Below are 26,126 nucleotides of genomic sequence, written 5' to 3'. Positions count from 1 at the left end.
TCATCTCAGTGCAGCAGCTCCTCCTCCAGGAACTCAGCCCTGCCTGGGTCAGGGTCTCTTCTGGACCCATAACTCCTGTGCTTCCTTTAGCCGCACTGCAGGGCAGCTTCCTAGAGAGGGTGGATGTCAACAGAACTCAGAAATAAGTGAGGATGTGTAGCACAATGGGGAGAAAGAAGGGGGCTCTAGGTAAGGGGACAGCACAGGGAAAGCGTGGTGGCAGGGAGGGTGAGCAGGGCCTCTCCCAGGGCTGAGGGCTCCAGCAGCAAGTTAAGCCCCGAGTGGGTTCCATCTGGTTGTGACGGGGGTGTCTACTCCAACAGTAGCCTCCCAGCCCTCTGGGGACCCAGGGGCAGCAGGGCACCCCCGGGCAGCTTGCCAGCTGGGCTGTTTCTCCAAATAATCGACCAAACCCAATTCCACAAAACAAATCCCTGGCCCCAGAGCTGGGGCTGGAGATGCGGGGACAGAGCTGATTCTGGGACCTCCCACTCCCAGATCATCCGATCCCAGGCCCCACCCTACTGCTCTCCAGCACAGCCTCCTGTGCTTAGCTTTTGAGGAATGCTCAAAGTCACTACATTCCCCGCTGCATGGGCCTCATCAGATGGCTTAAACTGAGAGATGTGGGCTGCTACATCTCACTGTGTGGCCCTGAGCAAGTCACTCCACTTCTCTGGGCCTCAGAGAAAGCCCTAGATTCTAATGAAATCAGCAGAGAAGATAGGCAGATGTAGGGAGGAAGGAAGTCTGTCACTGAGGCAGCTGCCGGTGGGGAGAGGCTGGGGGAGGAGGTGCCGGGAAGGAGGCCTGGTGGGCCAGTGGCCCCGTCATGGCCGCTCATCCTTTGGGGGAAAAGCTACTCAGTGGCTTAGGCTGGGGCTCAACAGCAGCTGTCAAAGAATCAATCATGCCATAATTAGGGTCATTGTTAATCTCTTTCCAGGGCCTCCTGTTTATCCAACACTTCTGTCCCAGAAGACTTCTGATTGCTCTTCCTCTGGGGAAATTCCCAGCAGGCTTGCTTCACCCCAGTCGTGGGTCCCCTTCTGTCCCTCCGGGCTGCCCTCCTGTAGGGAGCACTTCCTGCTTCTCCTTTGGGAAGGGCTGGCTTCCTCAGAACCGTGGCCTCTGGTATTATCTGTTCCATACCCAATTTACTCATTCAGTGTATGTTTAAGAAGCCTCTGCTATGTGCCAGGCACTGCTGGGACCTGAGAGAGATTCACCGAGAATCCGATGTGGCCCTTCCTTCCAAGGAGACAGTCTCATCGCAGCAACAGCAGCTACAATTATAACCACACTCACGGCGCTCTGCAGTGTACAAGGAGCCTCCACACACATCGTCTCATTGAAGCATGGCCCCAACTCCACGGGTAAGTACCGGATCCCCATTTTATGGATGAGGAGGTTGAGGCTGGTGGAGGGCAGGACAGGTTTGCTGAGCTGCACCCTTGGTTAAGGCCCTTGGGGGACAGACCTGCGGCTGAACGGGGATCAGGCTCAGGACCCTGCCCAGGGCCCTTGGGTTCTCTTGGCACAGAAAGGACCTCTCTTTGGATCTCTCTTTCCCTAGGTCAGGGCTATGAGCTTGGGCTGAGCACTCACCAGGAACAGCCTGCACATTCTCTAAACCAGAGTCTTAGAATCGCCTCCCCCAGGGCTCTTACAATCATGGAATCCTGGCACAACCCAACAGGGATCTTAGAACTAACCCTGGATTTCAGAATATGAAAGTCATCAAGTGTCAGCACCAGAAAAGACCTGGAGCTATTCCATCCAGCCTCCCCTCCCTGCAGAAATCCTCTGCAGAGCCTCTAGTGGTGGTTCCCCGGCAGAGTGGCCTGCACGGGCTTGCCTACGCCTCTCGACAGGCCCCTCCCTCCCTGGAGGGCCGAGTGGTTCCCTCTTTAAACGAGGGACAGAAGGCAGGCCCTCCTAAGAGGAGTGGCCTGCCCCCAGCACCCCCTCCGCCCACCAGCACTGACAGGTCCTCCCTGGAGTGAGCAAAGGGCCAGGCCAGGGGCCTGGTCAGGGGAGAGACTTTCACCATCCTCTCACCCCTGGTGGATGCCCCAGCCCCTCCCAGGCACCCAGTGATTCAGTCACAGGAACCAGGCTGGCTTTTTCCGATGCCTCTCCCTGGGCCTCTGGAAGGGGGGGGGGGGCCTGAAGAGGAGGAGGAGAGGAGGAAGCTGAGCCTGGCATAGACATGCACTGAGCAAACTCCTCTCTGCCCAGTTTTTAGCCCCTGAGGGAATGGAAAGCAATGATTTATGTTATTTATTTATGTAAAATAGCAGAGTTATTATACAAACAGGCTTCCCAGGCAGGCCCTGGGGATGGGAGAAGCAGGTTCTGCCATTTTAGGAATCTCTCTCTGCTTCCTTCCCCTCACACCTACCTGTCTGGCCTCACCTGCCCCTGCCCCTCCTCATGCGGCTGTGCTCCAAGCACACGGCACCTCCCAGCCTCCCCCCTCCCCCGTACCTTTGCTCATGCTGGGCCCTCTGCCACAAGAGCCCTCCCCCACACCCCCAATCCAAATCCCAACCATCTTAACAAATGCACCCTGGACAAAGCTTGGCCTGACCGCCCCACAGAAGCCCACTGCTTCTTCCCTTTGTGCTCGAATCACCAGGCAGAGCTCTTGAGACATGATCATAGGCCTCTGTGCACAGCAATTATCTGCTTCTGTGTCTGCCTTGGCCACCAGGCTGAGAGCTTCCCCAGGTGGAGACTTCTGATCCATTTGGCCCAGGCTTTCTGAAGAGCCACAGTATCTGCGACCCTGCAGGTGATAGGGACACGCGATACCCCAGGCCGCGTCCCTGCTAGAGGAATCACTGGACGGGTGACCTGTGTTCCTGCACTGGGCCAGCACCAAGGAGGCGCCCATTTATATGTCAGTCAGAAACGCTGGTTAAATGTGCAAAGGAAGGGGGCTTCCCTGGTGGCGCAGTGGTTGAGAGTCCGCCTGCCGATGCAGGGGATGCGGGTTCGTGCCCCGGTCCGGGAGGATCCCTCATGCCGTGGAGTGGCTGGGCCCGTGAGCCATGGCCTCTGGGCCTGCGCGTCTGGAGCCTGTGCTCCGCAACAGGAGAGGCCGCAACAGTGAGAGGCCCGCATACCGCAAAAAAAAAAAAAAAAAAAAAAAAAAAATGTGCAAAGGAAGGAAAGAAAGAACCCATCAGAGCCTCTTAAACCACCCAATTGCAGGGCCACTTTGGAGCCTGTTCCCAATTCTGCCTCTGAATAATTATTAGCCTTTTCCCTATTTACAGGAAAAATTAAATTACTAAAAAAGCTCGCAAGTATTTTCTCCCACAATTTGTTGAAACCTCTGCTATCTGTTCCAGGTCTAGTACAAGATGACCTCAGGTTTAGCACAGAATACTGACTTTCTCACTGCCACTTATCTCTCTTCATCACAGTTCTTGTGACGAGCAGCAGCCCTGCCACTCAGGCAAGTCTGAGAACCTGGGGCCTAAGCTTCTCTTCCCCTCTTTCAGATTTCTAGGTTTCCTTTCTAAAAACCGACCTTGCCTGAATGCTGAGGAAGAAAGTCCCAGGGGTTGGCTGGTCCAGTAAACCTTGAAGGTTCATGCTCAGTCCATGATTCAAGGCCTCTAATTCCACCATTTACCATTCATTCCTTTGGCTGAAGCATCACTTACTCTGGGATTCTCTCTTAAAATACAAATCTCCTCTGGAAATGGGAGCCCATTAAACCTCCAAACTGATGTCCAAGAAAACTTAGTTTAATGCCTGGCTCTAGACAGGCACTAAATCATAGGGGTTAGGAATGTGCACCCAGAGCCAGCCTGCCAAGTTTGAAACCTAGTTCTACCACTTACTAACTGAGCAGGTTCCTTAATGCCTCTAGACCTCAGTCTCCTTATCTATAAAGTGGGGATAATAATAGCACCGACCTCATGAGCTGTTGTGAGGGTTGAATGAGCTAATGTGTGTGAGGTGCTTTAGATAAGTACCTAGTCCACTGGAGAAAGCAAGAGACAACTCTACTCAGAGTTTCTGTTTTTGTTTTTTCTTGCTTGTAAAATGGAAAAATAATCCTTGTTTCTTCTGCCTTTTCCCATGAACTATAGAGTACAGCTCCCGTGAGAGAGCAAACATCATTCTGGAACCCAGTGGCTGCTCTCTGCAGCTTCCCTCTAACTCCTTTCCCCCTACCTCCTTCCTTGCTTTTTCCTTTACCTGGAAGAAGGCACCAGTGGCTGTGAGCTGGGCTCCTGGGGGGTCCTGTCCACCGAGGTGGTGATGTCACTTCAGTGGGAGAGCTGAGGGGACAAATCCAGTCAGATTACACATCAGTCCATCCTGCCTTCTCCCCTCCCACCCAGCCCTTAGTGAGCCCCCACCCTGTGCCCACCCCGCGCTTGGTATGGGGACCAGGGATGGGTCACATCTAGTTCCTGCCCTGGGGAAGCCACCAAGCCGGTGGGAGAGCCAAGGAGACATACGTGATCCTGTCATGTGCTGTGAGACCCCACACAAGCACCTCCACACATGCTGCCCCCAAACCAGCCCCAAACCCAAACCCAGTACAACCTGCTGCCTGAACCACTCCCCTCTGCCCCACCAGGGCCCACAGAAACATGATCCAAGGCCCAGCCACCATGGGGTGAAACCTGGGGCTATGCCTGGCTCCTGGGAGGCAGAGGCCCATTTGTGCTACCCAGGGACCTGCTTCTTTGGAGGCAGAAGCCAAACCAGCTGTTCTAAAGCAGCCGCTGAGGGAGGGCTGGGTGGGCTGGAGGAGGGATCTGGGGCACCGCAATTATGTGGCTGACTTCTGACTCATGCCCCGCCTCCCCCATCACCAGCTCCTATAGCTGGCAGGGCAGCCCTCCTGCCCAGGAACTGGGAGGAGAGATGGTACTGACAGGCCTTGGGGAGGGGGGGAGAGGGGGAGAGGGAAGGGGGTGCTGGGTCAGCACTGCAGGCTGCAGAGGATGTCGCCACATTGCCCACTAGGGGACACTGAGGCTGGCAGGGCCTATGTCACCCAGAGAATCAGAGTCAGAGCCAGGGTGGGACCCAGGGCAGGGGTGGCTCAGGCCTGGTGTCCAGCCCAATCCCATTCCGATATGAGAACTTTCTCCAATCTGATCGGGCCCTGGAGCCACATACCAGCAAGAAATGCAAACAAGACTCAGCCTTGGATGGGAGGGGGATAGAGGGGGACTCACAGAAGCTTGGAAATGACATCCAGCTACTGAGAGATGGACTCCTGGGGCACCCCCAGCCCTGCCTCCCTCCACTTCCAGTGTCCAGGTTTCTCGCAGAACGCTGAATGCACTGCACTTTACAGTTTATAAAACACTTATATTCTTCATCTCCCACAACGATCCTAAGGCCTAAGTGACAGAGGGAATATAAATAGAGCAGGGCTTCTCAAACAAATCACCTAGAGATCTTGTTAAAAGGCAGTCCAACTCAGTAGGTCTAGGCTGGGGTCTGAGATTCTACATTTTTTTTACAAGCTCCTGGGTGATACCTTGCTGCAGGTCCAGGGACCACAGTTTGAGTAGCAAGAACATAGTTGTTAATGGCATGGACACTAGGGTCAAACTGCCTAAGTTAGGATCTTGGCTCTTACTGTGTGACCTTGGGCAAGTTACTTAACCTCTCTGTGCCCCAATCTCCTTATGTATAAAACAATAATCATCATAATAAAACCTACCCCATAGGGTTGATGTGAGAATTAAATTATGTAAAACACTTAAAGTGATGATGATTATTTCAAATTTTTTAATGGAGGCTCTGAGAGATGGACACACTCAGCAAGGTGGCAGAGCCAGAATTCAAACACAAATCTCTTAATGGAAATCCTTCAATAACAACTTGCCACATGTCACAGCCAGCAAGCCCTCTGCCATTAGACAGACATGGATACTGAAGCCCGGAGAGTGGCTGGGAACTGACAAGGTCACCAGAAAGTTGGTATGGGAAATTCAAGTCCATGACCCCCAGCCTACTGCTCTTTCCATCACACCTCACTGCCCTACAAGGAAGAAAAAGCATCACAAGTTCCCCAGCTCTGCTGTCGGCCCCCACCTGCGCAGCAGCTACCCTGGAAACCAGATGTGTGTGGGAGTGGCTGGATGTGGACGCTGCCCTCATGCCCACCGTGGCCCCAATTCCCCTGCACTCTCAGAGCCCTGCCTGCCAGGCTGGGCGAGAACAGTCTAGCATCCTCCTTCCATAGCCCAGCTCCTACATCCGGTCTATGGCACTGCTCCGTCTCAGGGTCACCCAGCCTGGGTACCAGGCAGGGCAGGATGTGGCCGGGGCCTGTCTCCATCCCCACCTTGGCTTCCCAGCATGGGGCCAGTGGAAGCCTATGAGTCACTTGAAGGAAGTGCTTGGCCCCAAACAGGAAGTGGCTCTTCAGGCAGAACCCCTGACCCCCACCCCCAGGAGCTCCCCAGGGCAGGTGCCTTGGTGACAGCGTCTGGTGAAGGAAGGGAAGCTGCTTGGGACATAGTGACACCTATTCAGATTTTACCTGAAACTCAAAAGCAACACCCATCATCTGCATTGTGAAACCCAGCCGGAGGGCTTCTCTGCTGTATGATCTTATGTACATCAATGCCCCTCTCTGAGCCTCAATTCCCTCATCCGTAGGATCACGGGGCTGCACTACAAGACTGCTATAGCCTGGCATTCTACATGAAATAAAGGATTGGAGGACGTGAATATAGGTTTTAAATAAATGAACAAAAGCATATGTGAAAGAGATGAATGAGTGTATGCCGATACCCAGATTTAAGCTCCAGCTCTAGCATAAGCACCGTCATTTATCTCTCGTTAGTTGCAGGATAGATATCTATCTCATGGGCAAGAAGATATCACCTGAATCACCCTAAGGTGCAGGGAAGAAGGGCTACTGCCCTGAGCCCCACACATCACAAACACACACTCACAAATAAATATATTACAGAACATACAGGAGCTTCTGTCACACAACATCCATGGGACCCACAAGCCTAATCCGCTCCCCTAACACTGCTCAGGCCTCTGAGAAACTCTTCATTTCTTGGGTTTGAAGAACAAAAGGTGATTGTGTCCAGATGAAGGTCTGAGGGTTGCACAGTGGCTGACAGGGGCGAGGGTGGGAAAGGGAGGGAAACAGGATGCTACTGCGGGGGGAGGGGAGGGATGGAGGAAGGGCACTAAGTGGCAAGAATGTTTTGCAGGGCAGACAAATTAAACTTGTCAAATCCTTTCAGAGAGCAACAACTTCTTACATAACAAAGTATCCGCTTCCCAGTAATGTTGAGCACCGGTTTTTTTTTTTTGTTTTGGCTTTTCTCCCTGTTCCAATTTGTAGTTCTAAAAGTACTCATGAATTAGTGTGCTATTCACAATAGATGTACATGGCAGCTGAGGAACATCTTACAGTAGTTAACAATTCATATTACTTAGATTAATGTAACATGAAATGAGATACTAATTCCTTTTTTTTTTAAATTTTATTTATTTTTTGGCTACATTGGGTCTTAGTTGCTGCGCGTGGGCTTTCTCTAGTTGTGGAGACCGGGGCTACTCTTTGTTGTGGTGCCTGGGCTTCTCATTGCGGTGGCTTCTCTTGTTTTTGGAGCACGGGCTCTAGGCGTGCGGGCTTCAGTAGTTATGGCACGCGGGCTCAGTAGCTGTGGCTCGTGGGCTCTGGAGCACAGGCTCAGTAGTTGCAGTGCACGGGCTTAGCTGCTCTGTGGCATGTGGGATCTTTCCGGACCAGGGCTCAAACCTGTGTCCCCTGCATTGGCAGGCGGATTCTTAACTACTGCACCATCAGGGAAGTCCCATGAAATGTGGTACTAATTCTTTACACGGGCAACTAGATGGACATTAATCACAACTATGAATAGTTTAATTTTTATAAAATCTTCAAAAATTTGAATTACTATATCATGTCTATTTAAATAATTGTGGGGTTTTTTTGTTTGTTTTTTGTTTTTTGCAGTATGCGGGCCTCTCACTGCTGTGGCCTCCCCCATTGCAGAGCACAGGCTCCGAACACGCAGGCTCACGGGCCCAGCTGCTCCGCGGCATGTGGGGTCTTCCCGGACCGGGGCACGAACCCGTGTCCCCTGCATTGGCAGGCGGACTCTCAACCACTGAGCCACCAGGGAAGCCCCTAAATAATTGTATTTTAAAACTGGATATTCATTAATTATGATATCTATAGTTTTAATTTCCTAGATAATTTCAAGGAATAAAAACAACTTTTGAAAATATAAATTTTCCTTTCTTTACATTCAATTTACATGTTTGATGGAAATATATTCAAATTCTATATACTCTAAATACAACTGCATTTTATTTTTGATCCTTTAGATTATTACCATCCATACACAATTTTCAAATGATGTGAAAAATCTTGATTATAACAATTACAGTGATCTTGCTAAAATGAAGACAATAAAATATATTTTATGAAATAAGTCTTATTACTCATCCAAATGCCACCAGCCCACCAACAAAACACCCAGATGTGTAATAATAATTAAATTGTCTTCCTTGATATTTTGTTCCTTTCAGTTATATAAAACCATAACTTTACAAGGTGGGAAAATGAAACTATCTTATATAGTAGTTTCTTGGTTTGTTTTGTAACCTTCCAATATCTGACAAACATATACTGCATGCCTCTGTCTGTATTTTTGTCCTGGGCCCTGCAAATTTGGAGCCATGCCTGTCTGCCGACTCCCTGCCCACCAGCTCCCTTTGGTGGGGCCCAGGCCACCCGCACTGGTCGCCTCTCCTTGCTGAGGATCAGCTGGGTGTCGAGCTAGCCCTGTCTTCCTGAGTCTGCCTTCTAGAAGGTGCTCCTCACATGAAAAGTCCTCATGCTTAGATGTGGGACTTATTTCCAGAGCTGACTCGAATACCCTTCAAGGGCAGTGGCCATGACTTGACTGCATCTCCCACAGACCTGGTGCTCGTTAAAGTCCCTTACATTCCAGCACCATCAGCAAAGGGACCCGGATGGGAGGGCCTAGCAGCCTCTGGTCCACTGGGCTGGTAGCCCCCATTGGCTCAGACTGAGCGAATGGCCCATGGCCCCCACAACTGGTTTTCTCCTCTTCTGCACCCTCACTCCGTCCACCTCTACCCATGACCCCCTCCTGCCCCCTTACTCTGGGCCTACCGGTCACAGTGACCCCCTTTGGGCTAAAGCCACCAGAATGCACCCTCAGCCCCATGACATCTGGGCTGACAAATCTCCACATTCTGGACTTCCCTGGTGGCACAATGGTTAAGAATCTGCCTGCCAGTGAAGGGGACATGGGTTCAAGCCCTGGTCCAGGAAGATCCCACATGCCACGGAGCAACTAAGTCCATGAGCCACTACTACAGAGCCTGTGCTCTAGAGCCCACGAGCCACAACTGCTGAGCCCACGTGCCATAACTGTTGAGTCCACGCGCTGCAACTACTGAAGCCCACACACAACGAAGAGTAGCCCCCGCTCACTGCAACTAGAGAAAGCCCGCGCACAGCAACAAAGACCTAAAGCAGCCAAAAATAAACAAATAAATTTATATATATATATAAAAAACCCTCCACATTCCCTGCCTGCCACCTTCCCAGCCTCTTTCACAAAGAGCTTCCAGAACCTGGGTTCTAGAAGGGGGCAGGGTAGAGGTGTTGGAGACTGAGAGCCAGGAGACCTGGGTTCTGGGTGTGGCCAGGCCACTGAAAGGCAGGTCGGTGTCTTCTCTAGGCTCAGGGTCTTCACTTGTCAGATGAGGATGCTGCAACCAGCCCAGAATGCCTCATGGGATGAACAGGATAACCCAGTGAGCAGGACCTGATGGGGCTTTGGAAACTGTAAGGTACTGAACCATGTGATGGAGGCTCACCTCATCTCTTGTGTTTCCTACTCGGCCTGGCCCATGTGGAGTCCATCTACTAAGACACTGCCCACAATTTAAGGAGGGCTGGCCACAGCCTTGTACGAGGCTGACATTCCCTGTCTGTCCTTTCACTTACCCCTCTTGGCCTCCCACTACAGTACATTCTACAGATGCCAAAGCGGAAGCTCAAGGGAGTTTGCGTCCCAGGCTCAAGGGCATAGCTAAGCAAGTGGCAGAGCCAGGATTCATACTTTGTCTGACTCCCAAGCCAGGCTAGACAACATAAATCCAATCACCAACACACATTTCCTGAGCTCTCCAGTGTGCCAGGGGAGGCCTGAGGCTGGGTGGACAGACCTGCTGGAGGAGCCCACAGTCTACGGTACAGACAGATGTGCGGACAGGGCATGTAAACAAAGGAGGCATCCTGCCTGGGGAAGGCTGCAGGAGGGCCTTGGTGGTGGATCAAAGCCACCTCCCAGCCTAGCCCAGGCAGCAACAGATACCCAGGAGTGAGCAAACTTGTTTCCCCTGCACCCACCACCTGGCCAGCCTCTCACGCCTGCTCCTGGGTGGAGCAGGGCCCTAGCCATTTCAGACCACCTCCTCCTCTGGGGCCCCTACCTCATGTCCACCTTCACCCCTAGGGTCTGCAGATTCCCCAGGCTTCAGGACAGGGTGCAGCCTTGCAGCAGACTAGACATTAAGCCTGGTGAAAGAAGGATCCTGCCCATCTGAGCATGCAACCCCTTACCCAGTAGGTGATCAGAGGAGCTAATGACTAAACAGCAGTGACTGACCACCCTGGTACCTGGCTCAGTTCATCCTGACGGCAGGGAGGTTAGCTCAGGTTCTGAATCAGACTGAGGCTGGTGGGGACCAGAGCAGAGCTGGTAAAGAGTAAGGCACTCAGATAAGCAGTCACAGGGGGATGGGGGTAATGGGTTCTGGCCCTCTCACCTCCACCCTTTCACTATGTGAACAGAAGCAAATCACTCTACCTCTCTGGGTACGAGTCAAGCTGGGATTAACACCACATCGAAATCATCTGATTTTAGGTGGGCGCATATAAAACTTCGGTCAGAAACACGGGTCACGGAGGCTCAGAGAGGGCAGGTGACTTGATCAAGGTTACACAGCAGGTGACAGAGCCTGGACTAGAACCCAGGCCTGTCATGCTCTCCGGGGCTAGACTCCCAGAGGTCAGGGTGGAGAGGCCAGATTAGGGTGACATCCCTTGTGATAACACAGGTGCAGGAGAGGGGTTGGGACAAGTTTCATCAGGGCCGACCCAGGCTGACATCACCAGTTAAAGTCATCATAGTCAGAGTCGTGGAAGCACAACTTCTGTTTATTTGTTCCTGGGACACGCTGACCAACACGAGCTCCATGAGCGATCCCTGAGCACTTTCTGTGGAAAAAGCCCCGTAGAGCTGAGCCCGCACTCCACAACTCCTGAAGCCCGCGCACCTAGAGCCTGTGCTCTGCAACAAGAGAAGCCACCGCAATGAGAAACCCACGCACCACAACGAAGAGTAGTAGCCCCTGCTAGCCGGCAACTAGAGAAAGCCCGTGTGCAGCAACGAAGACCCAACGCAGCCAAAAATAAATAAATTATTTATTTATTTATTTATTTATTTATTTTTTAAAAAAAAGAAAGAAAGAAAAAGCCCAGTAGACACAATGGGGTGGGGTGGGCTGGGAAGAAAAGCCAAATTCAATTCAGGCGGGGGACAGGCCCCTGCGCCTCAGTTTCCTCCGTGGCGCTCAGTGCTTCCATGGCCCTGTGCCACCTCCTGACCGTCACTCATCCCCGCTAGGCGGTGCAGGCAGGGCTGGGGGGGCGGGGGGTGGCACAGAGGCAGACTTCTCTGGAAGGGGCTATATCAGGGCATCAGACCAGCTCTGGCAGGGCTGGATCGACTGCCTGACGTCAAGTAGTCAGGAAGAACCCTGGGGGCTGGGGCCAGGTCTGCTGGCTGGGGAGCTCTGAGGGATTCTGCCTCTGGGAGCTGAGAAACAGTGACAGCACCTGGGGCTGGGGGAACAATGGGGGCTCAGGGCAGCTCTCAGAAGGTCCTGTCTGCTGCTGACTACACGATCCTGGGGCACCCATTCTGCACCCCCTTTCTAACAGGTGGGTGGAACTGACACTTAATCGGTGCTTCCTCTGAGCCAGGTTCCACCTGGAGAACTCTGCCTCTGTTGTCTCCACCCACGTCCCCTGGGACCCCCCTCTCCGTTCTGAGTCATTCCAGGTTGCACTACTGTCCCTTCTAAAGCCGAGAACTGCAGGGGTGTGTGGGTGAGCTGCCGTCAGGCTGCCTGAATCCCTTCGCCTGTGGGCATGGCTGTTGCCCAGGGTCCCCTTTACCAGGGACCCCCTGGGCGAGGTCTAAGTGCTGCAGCACCCTTGCCCCTGGCAGCCAGTTCTGGGGACTGAGCCAAGTATCCCCTCCGAGGGGCTTGGCTTGAAGTCACACTCTTGCTTCTCCTTCTCTTTCTGGTTCTACTTTCCCTCTCCCCTTAGCAGTTTTCTTCCCCCTGGAAAACTTCTTAGTAAGTCACTCTCACACAAATCCTTATTTCAGTGTCTGCTTCTAGAGCCCCCAACCTCAGACAGTTATGAGGTAAGTGTCATTAGTTTTCCCATGTCAGAGATGAGGAAACTGAGGCTCAGAGACTCAAAGTTGTCAAAGACCCCCACGTGGCAGGCATCAGAACACAGACTTGAACTGAAGTCAGGCCCCATACAAAGCCTGGGCACTGACCCCTCTTTTCCACCGCCAGTATCATCTGAGCCTGTTTACATCTCAAATGCCATCCCCTCCTGGCCATCTGAGCTAATCTTTCTTTCTTTTTTTTTTTTTTTTAATTGGAAGGAAAGCAGGAGAATTTGTAGATGATCCAAGGGGGATGACTAAGTCCTTAGATTCCTCTCGTTGGCTCAGATCCTGTTTTGGTCAATCCTTGTGAATCAGGGTGGGTCTGACATTCTGGGAATGCAGGGAGACTTCAAATCAACTTCACGAAAACAAGTTGTAAAAACACTGGCCGCCACTCAAAGCGGCCTGCTGATGAGCTTGGCTCCACAGAGCAGGGTTGAACAAGTTCACCAGAAGGGAACACACAGCAGGAAAGACTTAGGCTAGACCCAGAGGAAGAACTTCCCAGTAATTGGGAGCTGGCCCAGGCATGGTCATGGCCTCTTTGGGAGCAGGTGAATTGATGTCCTGACCTTCCCAGGCCTTACTGGTTTGAAGCATCTATGAAGTCACCTTGGTGAGCACTGAAGACAAAACCACAGGAGGCCAACTCCGCCAGCCCTGAGCTTCAACCACTGACCTGGAACCTGTTTATGAGGATGCTCTGAGTTAGTGGTGTTTCTGCCTCCTAGGAGGTCAAAAGTGGGGGCCCCCGATCCTCACACCACACCCAGTGTGGATGGAGGCCCTGGAGCTGGCAGAGATCAGGGTGGGACCGAGAGCTGCCACCTGGCCACCTCCTCTGCCTCTGCTCTCTGCAGCCAACCCTCCGGGGTGCAGAGGACCATAGCAGGTGTTTATAGGTGCACATCTCCGGCTCCTCCTCCCTCTGCAATAAACAGGCGAAGTCTCACCCAGTTCATTCCCCTCCACCCCTTTCCAGCTAGCACTCCCTTTGTCCCTTCCTTCTCATCCAAATTTCTGAAAGATTTGTCGACACCCACGTCCCTGCCTCCTCCCTCCCACCTGTTTCCAAATCCACCGCCCTCTGCTCCCACCAAGTTCAACTATGCCCTCCACGTGAGGAAGTTGCCTGGACGGCTCAGACCTCCCTGACACATTGGCCCTCGCCCTCCTTCTGGAAACGTCCTCCTTCCCTGGCTTCCAGGATACCAGTTGCTCCGGTTTCTCTCCTCCCCCTCCGGCTGCCCCCCTGTGCCTTAGCTGGCTTCTCTCTCTGCCCGGCCCAGCCCCTCCCTCCTGCCCTGTCCTGCACACTCTTCTAGGGCGATACCACCACTCCGATGGCTTCAGACACCCCGCCCCTGCCCGGACCAAGCGCAAGGCCCAAGTATCCAATGACCCTCTGATCTTCCCCCCCGACAGGGACCTCACACCCACAGTAGCCAAATGGGAACTCGTCACATTCCCCTGAACCTGCTCCTCCCCCTTTCTCCCAACTCAAGGCTCCTCCATCCTCGCAGTCTTCCAGGCCTGGAAGACCAGACTTAGCCTCCCTATCTCCCCCCTCCTCACACCCCCAAGTCCCACCCGACACCAAGCCCTGCTCTGCCCCCCCACATCCCCTCATCTCCCACCAAACGCCCCTCACGTCCCTCTGCTCAGGCTCCTCTTGCACGAAGCCCTCCTTGACTCTCCTGAAAGACTCAAGCCGGCCTTCTTCTGTTTCCGTGTGCCCTGTACAGCCCTAGTTCAGCTGCCACGCTGGTGTCTGGCTGCACATGTGAGGGCCTCAGGCTGGCTCCAGAAGTGCAGGGCCAGGGCCTGGTCTGACTCTGGGTCCCGGCACCCAGGCCGAGCTCAGCGCAGAGGGGCCCCAGGAGAGGTTACTCAAATCTGGGAATTGTCTTTCTGCTGAATTTGCCCCATCAGTGAGGTCTGGATCTCCCCACAGCCCACAGGCCCCCTGGGGCAAGGGTTATCTCTTTGTTCTGCTGAAACACATGAGCACTTAGTCCCCTTTTAGAGGCATTCTAGCCTGTCAAGATGTCGCACAGGGCCTGCAAATGCGTATACGTAGACATACAAAAGTACACCAAGCGCACCTTCCCAGACAGACCCAGGCACATACATACTCATGCTTACTCGGTGCAAGCACACGGGCTCACGGAGTACATGCAGATGTGCAGATAGGCGCACACAGACAAAGCTTCCTGGAAGTATCATGCCTCCTTCGGGGCACCAGCCTCCCGGGGCATCATGGGCTCCAGGAGTCAAGGTTGGCTTGGCCGGGGCTGGATCTCATGGATGCAGTGCAAGGGTCTGGGGAATGCCGGACCCCGGAGGACCTCTATCTGCCTCAGCCCTTCCTTCCCTCTGTTTCCACAAACTCTTCCTCCAGGAAGCCCTCCCTCATCACGCCCTTCCTCTCAGCCCTAGGGGAGGAGGCTGCCCACATGGGGGATGCTCCCTGGATCCCACCCCAATCTTTCCCTTGGACCCCTTCTCATATATTATACAAGAGAAGGGCTGCACCAGCCCAGTCACAGCTCAGAGCTTTTAGGATCAAGATCCCCTCTTTTCCCAGCCCTAGTCCTGCCCCGCCTCCAAATCACAGCTCAAATGTCCCTTCCGAGTAACCCTTGGCAATTCCCTTTCCAGGTGCAGCACCAGCATCAGAGAGCTAACAACTCAGCACTTGTGGGTTCATCTGATTCCCAGGACAACCCTGATGGGGTCGGTGTTCTCGCGCCCCTTTTACAGATGAGAAAACTGTGGCTCAGAGAGACGAGGTCACTTGCCCAGAGCTACACAACTGCTAAGACCTTCTTTTCTTCCCTTGAAATCATATTCCCAGTCACGACCTCTCTCAGGAGGAGCAGTGGCCTTAGAGGGGGGCTGGGAGCGGTGGGCGGAGGGCCTGGCGGGGAGGAGTCCTGAGCACCACACACGTGGCTGTAGCCACACGAAGGGCCCCGAGGCGGGCTCCTTAATTAACTTGCTGTGGGATGTGGAGCAAGTCACTGGGCCTCAGTTTCCCCACCTGTGATGTGAGGGGGCCTGGATACCACAACTCTTGGGGTCAGTTCCATCTGGACCTTGCAAGGTTGCAGAGGAGGACGGCTGTTGGACAGGGAGACCACAAGGGGTGCAGGGGCTGTTCTCCACAATGGGATGGGGACAGAGGAGGTGGCCGCTGGGTGTTCTCTGGCCCTGCCGGCTGCCCCAGGGTTGGCTGCCAAGGCAGTCACACACACCCCCCAGAGGGTGGTAACCTTCTACCTCCCTCTGCAGGAGAGCTAATCAAAGCAGAGAAAAAATGGCAAAGTATCCGATATACTGGAAGGGGTGGGAAAGGAAGCCAGGGGGATGCGCACAGCACATGCAAAGCTGAGGCAAACGCCCCAGACGAACAGCTGGGTATGAGCCCCATCACTCCTGTCCTCGCTCCCTACCCCCCTGCCCCAGTCCTGCTGATTCCACCTCAGAAGCGGCTCCTCCAGTAGGGCACTCCAGCCCCTCACACTTCAGCCAAGGGGTCCCTGGGACCTATAGGAGCAAACATACCCCATATGCAAAGCTTTTCTCAACTAGGCCTCAATTCACCTTCCTGGCCTCCCACACAGGGGATCCCCAGCCAACCGGAGCTAAGTCCCTGCCCCAGGGACTCCACTCTCCAGCTCCAAACCTTTACACAGCTGGTTCCCTCTGCGTGGAATGTTGACCTCCTACAGATCCCTCGGTACCCAAATGGGAAATGCTGCTGGTTAATGAACTGACTTCTATAGTGGGAATGGGGTCCTAAAGTCAGCACACCACAAGTAAATTGCATACGGTCAAAATCACCCTTGACTATATATAGCTATCGTTTATTTACAATGCCTAGGCATTGTTCTAGATATTTCCTGTGTTTTGATTCATCTAACTCTTACAACTCCGGCAGATTGTATTTCCAAAGACATCTGCAGCAGTATCTCCTATCCCACACGCTCTCCTTATAACTCTGTCCCTCTTGCCATGGAGAGGTGGGGTCTATGTTATCACCACCACCCCCCCGGCACTTGAATCTGGGAGGGCTTGGGACTGCTGGCTAAAGTGACACCACGAGACTTCCAAGGCCAGGTCATCAAATGTGATGTATACTGTGGGGAAGTGCAGATGAGCTCGCAGAGAGAAACAAAGCCCTGAGACCACATGAGTAACCATGAGCCAGAACTGCTCAGCTGAGCCCATCTTAAATCCTGACCTATAGAAACTGTGGGGTTAAAGTGACTGTTCTTGCATAAAGTCACTAAGTTTTGGGGTGATTTGTTATGGAACAGCAGTAACCGGACCATCATTATCCCATCTTTAAAGAAGAATCTGAGGCACAGAGAGGTTAAGCAACTTGCCCAAGGTCACAGAGCTGGTAACCAGCAGAACCAGGATTTGAGCCAAGGCAGTTTAGCCCCAGAGTCCACACTATTCACTGCCATGCCATACTAAATGCCTCCAAGGTCTGATTGGTCTCCAGCCGGCCTCAGCGAGTGGTTGCTGAATAAACGACCAGGAAAGGGATAAACAAAGGAACAGCTGAATGAGTGTGAACAAAAGCAGAGTGAGCTCCCAGGTGCAAGGCAAGGACCTTAGATGAGCCTGAACCATGTAAATGAGTCTGACAGGAGCCCCTCGTCACCTGGAGAAGGCGGTGATCAGAGGAGCCTGGCAGATGCCACCCACCTCTACCTTTCACAGATAAGCCTGAGAAGCTCGTCTCCCTGCTCCCTGCCTCCCTCAGCCCTGCATGCTGCAGAATTATCCCCTGGAGAGCCAGTCCCTCCTAAGAACAAGGCCTGCGGATCCTGGAGCCTGCAGCGGGAAGGTTCCCAGGCCGGGAGGCTGGAGACCTTGGTCTCATCCCAGCATGGCCAAGGCCTGGCTGTGTGAACTTGGGTGAGTCCCTGACCCTCTCTGGTCCCAGGTGCTCTCCAGTGACACTGTTCTAAGACTCATCAGATGCTGAGCCGCCCTGGTGGATGGGGGTCAAGGTGAGCTTCAGTATGTGGGTCCTATAAACCCCAAAAGCGATCTGACCCTGGAGGAAAGTGGATAACAAGAATGAATCCCCTCCCACTCACCGGGAGCTCGCCGTGTGCGGGGCAACTTTCCCTGCATCCTTGCAGCAACCTCATTAGGCACAACAGCAAGTGACGAAGGACCCAGACCTACCACTCAAGTGACGCTGGAAACCAGGATCTGACCCAGACCCATTCAACTTGAAAACTTCCGCTCTTTCCACAACAGCAAGAGACAGAAGCAACCTAAGTGTCTATTGACGAACAAATGGATAAACAAAATGTGGTATATACATATGATGGAATGTTATTCGGCCTTGAAAAAGAAGGAAATCTTATCAGGTGCTACAACACGATGAACCATGAGGACATGATGCCAAGTGAAATAAGCCAATCACAAAGTGATAAACACCGCATGATTCCACTTATATGAAGTATTTAGAGGAGTCAAATTCATAGAAACAGAAAGTAGAGTGGCGGTTGCCAAGGTCTGGTGGGAGGATGGGGAGTCGTTGTTTAGCAGGCACAGAGCTTCAGGTGTTTGAGATGAAAATGTTCTTGAGATCTGTGGTGCAACAATGTGAATATAATCAAGACTATCAACTATACTCTTAAAAATGATTAAGGGGCTTCTCTGGTGGCGCAGTGGTTGCGAGTCCGCCTGCCGATGCAGGGGACATGGGTTCGTGCCCCGGTCCGGGAAGATCCCGCGGGGCGGCTGGGTCCGTGAGCCATGGCCGCTGAGCCTGCCCATCCGGAGCCTGTGCTCCGCAACGGGAGAGGCCACAACAGTGAGAGGCCCGCGTACCAAAAAAAAAAAAAAAAAAAAAAAAGATTAAGGTGGTAAATTTTAAGTTATGTGTTTTTTGTTTTTTGTTTTTTTTTAAAAACCCACAGTTAAAAAAAGATTCCCACTCTTGCAGTAGAGAGGGAGATTAGGAGACATTTTGTGGGGGAGAGTCCAGGCAGGCTTCACAGAAGAGGGGACATTTAAGTTGGGCAGGGTCAGCACAAGCATAGATGAGTCTGGGGCACTACAGACAGAGGCTCGGGCCTTTGGCCCTTGCCTCCCTGACTGCCAGGATCCAACTGACTCCATCCCCCGGCCCACCCCAGGCCCCCCAGAACTCCACACAGAAGCAGCACCCCACAGGGAAGCAAGCATTGGCCTGGATTGAAGAAGGGATTTCTTGAACACCTACTATGTGCTCTCAGGCCCACTTAACTTCATGACCCTGTCCTTCTGGGGCCTCAGTCCTCCCGCCTGCACAATCAGAAGGTGACCTGGAATTTCTTCCAATTCACACACTGGGAATAGTCTCTGAGGGGGAGGGGAGGTGGGAGGCACCAGTGACCTGCCGAGAGGGGGACCAGGACACTCGTGGTCAAAAGCCCAGGAATCAGAAGCTGCAGTCTCATGATCCTGCCCCAGGCAGCCTCTGCTCACTTCACAGAGTGGGAATCTGAGACCCAAGGGATGTGGTTTCATTCCAACTCTACAAACAAGGGCCTGTACCTACTACGTTTGTGACAGGATCACAATCTAACCTCCCAATCCAGGACTGGAGCAACACAGCTGCACTGAGACAGTGTCCTCCGTGCCCAGGGCTCTCTCCAAGAATCCCACTCTCACCTCTCCCCTGACTCAGGAATCCTTTGTCCCCAGAGAGAACAAGGTAGGACAGTCCTTGGTTTCAATCCCAGCTCTGCCAAGCACAAACTGGGCCTCAGTGTCCTCGTCTGCATTTTGGGGATAAGGATACCTCCCCTGTGAGGGTTAGAGGAGGCAAGGGCACAAAATGCTGAGCCCAAGGTCTGGCATGCAGTAGGTGCTTAATAAATGGCCACCATCATTGGCTCTCTCTTTGAAGACGAAGCCATTTTCATTGATCTGTTTGTTCCTCTCAGAGGCTGGTTTGTTTGTTTGAATTCTTCCCAGAAGAGATTTTCCCCAGCACTCCTGGGGAACACTGAGTGATGCTCCCCAGCCAGCCCCTGGAAGAAGGCAGGAGCAATGAGCTTTAGTTGATGGAAAAAGTCAAATCATCATCATGTGGAAACTGGAGACAAGTCCTAGGGAAGCCCGGCGGCTCTCCCAGCACCCTTCACCCACCCTCTCCCTCCACCACCCAGGAGGACCCACGGTGACCCCAGATCCTGCTTCATAAGCTCCCTGAGGCCTGGCTGGGAGGCCTGATATGATCAGGTTGCTACTTAAATGGCACAAAGCCTTCTATTCTTAGCTGAGCAGAGCCCTAGCTCCCTCCCAGCTGCCTGTCAGAGCTACCAGCCCCGGGGGTGTGGGCCTGGGGGTCAATCATGACCACAAGGAGGCGGAGGGCGGCCTTGTGACCTGACTGAAGCCTGAGGCCAGCACGAGGGGGCTGCAGAGTAAGCCCCCGACCCTGGGGTGTCCAAGGGGCCTGCAGAGGTGCTACATAAGGCTGGTTGGAGATCTGGATCAGATGACTCCTAAGGTCACTTCTGACTCTCAAAGTCTTGATTTCAAAGGGCCAAGATTCTGAGGTTCCATAATTCAATGCTTCCAAGATTTGGGAAAGATTCTGTGGTTCTAAAGGATCAAGTTTCCAAGGTGCCGAAGATTGGAGGCTGGCTCTAGTGTGTGCACCTCCCCTTCCGTTTAAGAGGCAGAGGATCCTCAGCTCCATCCTCACCCTGGGGCATCTGGTGCGAGTGACATAGAGCCCTGGTGGACTCAGCACTGAGGTCAACAATGCTCCCTGGCCGCCCAGATCTGCTGGGGGCAAGAGTTCTTGGGGAACTTCTGGGTATTGCAGGAGAAATTGGGAAAGGAGGAGGGGACAGGCTGAAGCTGCCCTGAGGCCCGCCATCACCAGACAGTGCTGGGCAGGGCATCCACTATCAGTGTCTGCCCTGTGCTAGCAGGGCCAGCATACCCCCGTCAGACAGGCTTGGAGAGGCTGGGTGACCTGTCCAAGGTCAAGGCTGGGACATGGAGGAGCCAGGGTGAGAACTCCAGACCTGGCTGGCTTCAGAGATCATTCCTCTCCTCACACTGCTTCATGTTAGCCCACAGCTTCCTGGGATCACCTCTCCCAACATCCTCTTTTAGATGCAAAACTGAGGCCCAGAGAGAGAAAGGTCAGGTGCTCAAGGTCACAGGGAATTGGTAGCAAGCCAGGCAGAACTGTTCCCACTGTTCCCACTGACTGTCCCCCATCCCCTGACCTGTCACTGATCCTTCTCTGGATCCTTCCTTCCTGCCCACCCAGATCCAGGCTCCTGGGGCAGAGCTGTCTCCTGCTCTTTCGGTCCCCAGCACAGCAACTGCTCCACGGGGTCATCTGAGGGATGAGCTGAGAATCAGGGGATGGGATGGTGGGTCACAGCCTCATGCCCAAGGCTGGCCAGCTGAGCACAAGGGTGACAAGGTCTGGAGTGGGCTGACCCTGACACGTGTCGGGAAGTTCACAGGGGCACTTGTCAGGAATACTCAAAGGTTAATTACCCAGCTGTCCCATTAAGCAAAGCAAATGAGGCTCCACTGAGCTGGCTGTCACAGAGCCTGCTGGTCACCAGAATGGGGACAAACACAGTCTCGGCTTCCTGAGCCACCGGCCTGCACCCCAGGCCACCCTCCCCCAAGCACCCACTGTGTATCAGTAGTGCTTTTTGTTTTCCAATAGAGTTGACAGGTAATTTCTCATCCGAATCTCACAAACCAGAGAGTTAGGTGTCCTTTTATAGGAACAAGGAGACCAGGGACTCGCCCTAGGCCACTGGCGAGCACGCAGAATCCGGACTCACACCCAGGGCTGCTGGTCTGCCTGGTCCCAGAGACGAGTTCCTGAATGCCCCGGCGAACTAGAACCTCCTGCGCTGGGCTCATGAGTGTGAGAATGTACCTAAGCTGCACTGACCATTTCATGGAGCCTTAAGTGAAATTTCCTCTTTCCTGCTTACAGAAATCACAGATCAAGTATCTAAAAACACAACTGCTTTGCTCTGGGCTGGAATTAAATCCTTTCTGCAAATAGGTGGCCTACTACATGCCTGGCACCCTAGTAGGTGTCCTACCCACTGGGTGGTTTGATTTGACCTCGCACCAGCCTTGTGAACTTCAGCCTAGGCTGAATCTCAGACTGGTCATGTCACAAATCCAAGGTTGCACGGGCACGGGGTGGAGCTGGGACAGGAATCCAGGTGTGTCAGGGCTTTTTAAGGTCGGAGAGGGGGACAGATGTTTATGTTCACTGGGCTCTTCAATGAACTGTTTAAGTTTATGTTGCCACTCTACTAGTATCCTGCTCCTTGCCTGCCCCCTCCCCCGCCCCCAACTCAATGCCAGTGGAAGCCAAGGGAGCATCCGTGATACCTTCGGGGCCAGCCGAACCCAGTCTGCCTCCAACCCCAGCCCTGGTAGGGCCAGACACCATGTGGGAGACACTCAGGGACAAGGGCATTGAGAGGGACCCTGAGAACTCTTGGGGAAAGGAGGCTGGGTACAGCCCAGCCCTGCACTCCATCCTGGGCAGGGTGGCTTTGACCAAACACTCTGTGTGACAGGCTGTGGGCCTCCCAGAGGGGGTACCCCAGGCCCTGATGAAATAAAGCAGCATCCACACCAGAGATCTGAGTCGCTCCCACTGATGCCTCCTGGGAAGTGGAGGGATGGGGGGTGACAGTCTTGTTCTGCCCCCAGGGACACAGGTCAGAGTCCCCTGTATAAGACAAGCCCTGTTGGACCCAGCCTGTGAGCTGAACAGACAAGTTGGGGAGGGGGAGTTCCTGACATATGCCCCTCACCCTTCCCCAGAAGCCAGACCCAACACTCTGCAGGCCTCTGGGGTACAGCTGGGGAGGGGTGGTGTCTGGTCCCAGGGCTCAGGAGACCGGAGGGGCAGCGCCATTTCTCCTCCAGTTGGAAGGCACACAGACACAGGAGTGCAAACACGCAGGCCTGGCCTGCATGTGCAGCATGTACATAATTCATGGGCTCCTATCGCTTTGGCCTGGATAAAGTGTACCCAACAGAAGTCCGCGTGGAGATTAGTGAGTGGCCACCAGGGAGCTCTTCTGGGAAAGGCGTGAGTGGGCCAGAGGGTTAGAGGATTGGGTGGTGGTGGGGTGGGGGTTGGTTTACTATATGCTTTCACAAATTTTATCTCATTGAATTGGCACAAAAGTCCAGTGTGGGAGTTAATATTGTTCCCATTTTACAGATGAGGAAACTGAGGCTCAGAGTTCAAGTAACTTACCCATTTTCACACAGAAGGAAGCAGCAGAACTTCCTACCCTACACCAAGCTGCTTCATGCACACAACCCTCAGCCCCAGCCTGGCTCAACTCCCCTCCCCCACCCAGTCTTAGAAGAGCCATCAGTGAGGACATCAGGGCACTTCATCCTGAGCTCAGCAGGCTAACTGCTGAAAGAAAGAGAGAATGAGGAGCAAATTCCTCCAGCAGAGCTATAGCCTGACCTCCGCCCCAGCAAACGTCTGACCCCCCCCCCAGCAAACGTCTGACCCCCCAACCAGGGAGCCTTTGGCCCCTGTCCAGCTAAGGCAGCCCAGGAGACCTCGAGGCTGGGGAAGAAACAGTCTGGTCCTCCCCTGCATACATGCCAAGAATTCCTGAGAGCCCTTCAGAGCTGGAAGGGACACGCTAGGTGACCTTGCCTGACTATGAGCATGAGGAACTCAAGGTCCAGAGCAGGGAAGGACTCGTCCGAGATCCCAGAGCGGAAGAGTCCAGTCAGTCCATAAACCTACCAGGCAGCAGCCAGGTGCTGGGGACACTAGGATGAGTGGCCTGGCCCTCAAGCTGCTCCCAGTCATGCAGGCACCCACTCAGCTGGTGTTCGGACCCTCGTGAGCTGCCCCCGCCACCTTCTCCAGCCCCATCTCCAATGTCCCCCCTTTCCTCCCTCTTGCCCCCATCACCCCAGGTTCCTCACAGTGCCCTGAAGGTGTAACCCACCTGTTGACACCTTTGTACCTTTGCTCCAGGCTGCTGCTTTTCCAAGAGTGTCCTCCCCGGCTGGCCACAGCCTGCCCACCCCTCCAACCCCCAGGTAACCTCTGTTCTTCTGTGTAGAGCCTCACCCCAGCTCCCTCACCCCCCAGCTCCCTCACCCCCCAGCTCAGGCTGATGGAGCCGGAAGTGCTCCCTCCCCCCGCTTCCCTCCCTCCCTCCCTCCCTCTTCTGAGCTTCCCCACACTCCTGACAATATCTGCACTCCCTGCCCAGGGTAACTGCTCCTGGTACCATCTCCCTTACAGCCCTCAGGACCCGGGACAAAAGAGCCACTGAATCAAGTAACTGCGTCACCTACCCACCTGCCACGAAGACCCAGAACAATGAAAAAAAAATCACTTCTTCCTTTTAAGGCTAGTATTTGTCTTTCTTTAAAAACCCTTAGTGTGCATGGGGAAATGAAATGGAAGGTTCTTAGACGCATCTTGGCATTTCCAAACGCTGGCTCTGTGCCTGGCACACAGTAGATGTCTGAGATATGTGCGTTTGGTGGCTGAAAGAATCAAAATATCTCCACTTTCCACTTCCCCTTGCTGCCTGAAACTCCACCATTATTACCAATTCTTTCCTGGGGCAAAATGGTGCTCCCTGGGATCCTCTCTCAAAAGGCAAGCTGCCCTGGGCAAGAAACAAGCTCTAGCTGGAGGCTTCTGTGCAAAATGGGAAAGTGAGGGTTCGCTGATCAGCTCTGCCCAGTGTCTTCTCTAGGCTATCCTCCCCAGACCCTGCTCTGTGACAAAGGAGCTGCATGTTCAGACAAGCTTGGGAAAGGCTGGTGGCACCCGTGCCACCTGTCGGGGATCCCTCATTCACATCAACACATTAAAGGGAGAAGTCCCATTCTGACTTATGTGACCTCGCATTTCCCAAATCTGTATGCGTCCTGGGACCCCTAACCATCTCAGGGAACTAGGGCTCCCCAGAGCCCTAGTCCGGGCAGTGTGGACTAGACGGTGTGCCCACATCCACCGCAGGACAAGTATGTGCACTAAAGGGTGTTTGAGGCAAGCCCATATTCCCCTGCAATGACCATTCCAGGGGCAGAAGATCCCACCGAAGCCACTAACAACACTCCTTTGTGACAGAAGCAGTAAATGAACGGGGCATCACGTGGCTTGCAAACGGAGCCCAGAGGAGGGAAGAGGTAACAGGCCAGCCTGGAGACCTGAGTTCCCATTGCATTTCTGTGTTCACTGCTGGCCACTAGGCAAGTGACCTTCTCCTGCTGAGCTCTGCTTTCACTGTCTGCAAAACAGGGATAATGCTGTTCTCAGGGCTGTTGTGAAAATTCAGTGTGGTACTGCAGGCAGAGGCAGACTATAAGCTGTAAAGTCCTGTACTGGCATTTGCTATGTACATCATGGTTTCCCTGCATGTGCTGCCAGGAGGGTGTGGTCACATCTTGATTGATCACAAGCCACTGCAGAGGTCCTCAATCAGGATGGATGGATGGATGGATGGATGGATGGATGGATGGATAGATGGAATCCCTAGCAAGACCCAGGGTCAACAATGGTTGAATAGTTATGAGTGAATGAATCAATGAACCAATTCTACTAAGCTCAATTGTCCCATTTCTCAGTCCCTAGCTGGTAGAAGCAGCAAATTAGGAAACACACACAAGAGCAAGAGGGGAGGAAGAAGAGGTGTCGGGCTGCCAGAGGCAGGTCTGGGGGCAGCAGAATGAAGGTGCAGGGGGAGAAGAGTCAGGAACCTACAAAGGCAGAAGCTGCTGCTGAACAGGCGAGCAGCCCAGGGCCACGGGGTGCGGGGACCAGCTGGTCTCGGCTCTCCCAGCAGCTCAGTCGGCGATCACAGGGCCCATCCCAGGACTTTAACCATGTGGGCCTTGTGCAGGGAAAGGAAGCGATCACTCCTTTTCACAAAGGTTTCCAACCCAAACTATTAAAGGGTTGTTTTTAAAGGGAACAGGGAGCAAGAGGAAGCCTCAGGGACACAAGCCTTAGCTGCCTGAAAAAATACTTCTTACATTTTTATACCAACTCATCAACATAGTCAGGCACAGGATAAACATTTTTAAAGTGCCTACTGTGTGCCAGGCAAGTGCTATTAGGCACTGTGGGGAGGGGACACAAGGCCTCCTCAGTGTCACACATTAAAGACCTGGATAGATCAATGAGGTGTTGGGTCACTTAAGGACACAGAAGGAGGTGTTGGAGAAAAAAGGCCACAGACAGGCAGTCTGGAGGATGAAGCTAAATCACCACATGACCTCAGGCACGTCACCTTCCTCCTCTGAGCTTCTACATTCCCATCCATAAAGTGGGGTGGATGATAAAAAAATAAAATAAAAAATCACAAAAACTACTACATTGCACCAGGCACTGGACCAGTGGTTACAGACCTTATCTAACGTGCACAACCAGCAAGACAAATGTCACTAACTATTTGTTGCGGGGGAACGATTGTCCCTTTCACAGATAAGCAAACTGAGGCTCAGCTGGTTACTCACCTGCCTGAAGGCAGAGAGTTGGTGGGA

The 26,126-nt window shown here is 53.3% G+C and overlaps 1 protein-coding gene across 4 annotated transcripts in view; it reads right to left on the bottom strand.

Annotated features, from left to right (window-relative positions):
* The window catches only part of GDPD5 (glycerophosphodiester phosphodiesterase domain containing 5), an 89,368-nt gene that overhangs the window by 50,586 nt on the left and 12,656 nt on the right, over positions 1-26,126 (bottom strand). For 2 of the 4 annotated variants that reach the window (XM_059070816.2, XM_059070818.2), the window contains exon 2: positions 4,219-4,301. The exons of the other annotated variants lie outside the window; for them this stretch is intronic. The gene's annotated coding sequence lies outside the window, so the exon portion shown is untranslated. The remainder of the gene's footprint in view (positions 1-4,218; positions 4,302-26,126) is intronic. 4 annotated transcript variants of the gene reach the window in all.

Source organism: Kogia breviceps, chromosome 7 (genome assembly GCF_026419965.1).
Source record: "Kogia breviceps isolate mKogBre1 chromosome 7, mKogBre1 haplotype 1, whole genome shotgun sequence".
Classification (NCBI taxonomy): domain Eukaryota; kingdom Metazoa; phylum Chordata; class Mammalia; order Artiodactyla; family Physeteridae; genus Kogia; species Kogia breviceps.
Note: the sequence above shows the minus strand (reverse complement) of the source record. Positions and strands in the feature narration are given on the sequence as shown.